The following is a 1,349-nucleotide window of genomic DNA, read 5'->3' on the forward strand; positions in this document are numbered from 1 at the left end:
TCGCGACCAGGTTCTCTGAGAAGACGCTACGACTGTGAAAATTTGGTTTAGCGATCATTGACTCCGCACCGTATCTGCCTTCCCATTTTGTCAGTAATTTTACGTCGACGCGATCGCGCACGTTCTCCATGGTTTTACCAAATACCGCGTTATTCATCAGTTTGTATAAATTTTTTCAAAATCATTTTTGGCCATTGTTCTAAATTTTGTGTTTAATTCTATGTAATCGCGTAGCCATGGAGATTGCGCGAATTGCAGTATATGGTGAATTTTAGCGATACGGAGGCCGTGACAAGTACACTGCTGCAGGTTGCGATAATGTATGACGTAACGCTGTTTATCACATAATGTTGCGAGGAGCTTGTCATCGCGCTTGCCGGGTGGTTTCTCTCGTGTCGGACAGAACGGTAGGTCAGTGTGCGCGTCATGAAGATGTTGCGGGTACTCCAAATCCACATCGAGAATATAGCCTGTCTACGAATCTAACGCGATGGTCGTAAAATCGAAATTGTGCACGTCGTCGACCCATTGAAAATCGGTGTAGGGCAATGGTTGACACATTGCCCAGCCATACAGGTTGTTGACGTCATAGTACATCAAGTACGATGATGGTTTCGATGGATCGTACGACGGCATATATTTGTTGTTGGCTCGCGCGTACCTGTTTGTACACTGGCTCAGACCACCGCGTATACCGCGCTCGACAAACAGGACCATGTCGATGTCTGTCAACGTTCAAATTTTACACCAGTATGCTTTAACATGGCATCCCGTGTGAAGCCAGGTAAGGTGTAATAGTATGCGGGGTCAAGCCCGTAACTCGCGATACAACTGTCGCCGAAATTCTCAAAGACGTCGGCCAACAACAATACATCTGTTTTTAGATACAGGTCGCTATATTCGCCGAGCGTTTGGATGGAGAACCGCTGCCACACGTTGGCGGCGTGCGCGTAATCACTCTCAGATACCGTGCTGTCAGTCAATGAGCTGTAAAATGACTCGCGAGATGGCAAGCGTAATTCGTTCAATTTTTCGCTGCAGTCAATGTACTCGTACGGAAAAACGCCCTTTCAAGTCAAAAGATTAAAATTTTTTTCGAATAAATGGTAAAATTCGTGTCGCAGTACCCGCAGCTTATCATTGTTGAGAAAAGATGACAATTTGTCCAAACTTGAAACTTTGTTCTGATTAATATGTAAAATATATAAGAAAGAGGGAGATAGAAAAAGAGAGATTTTGATAATAACATCGCGAGTAGGGTAGCTAGGCCGATTCTAACCCGGGGGCAACGAGGGTGATGAGGGGCGGGGGGTACTCGAGGCGAGGGGGATGACGTCATAGGGGGAGGG

The sequence above is a fragment of the Trachymyrmex cornetzi genome, unplaced genomic scaffold (genome assembly GCF_001594075.2).
Source record: "Trachymyrmex cornetzi isolate Tcor2-1 unplaced genomic scaffold, Tcor1.1 scaffold1499, whole genome shotgun sequence".
NCBI classification, from domain to species: Eukaryota; Metazoa; Arthropoda; class Insecta; order Hymenoptera; family Formicidae; genus Trachymyrmex; species Trachymyrmex cornetzi.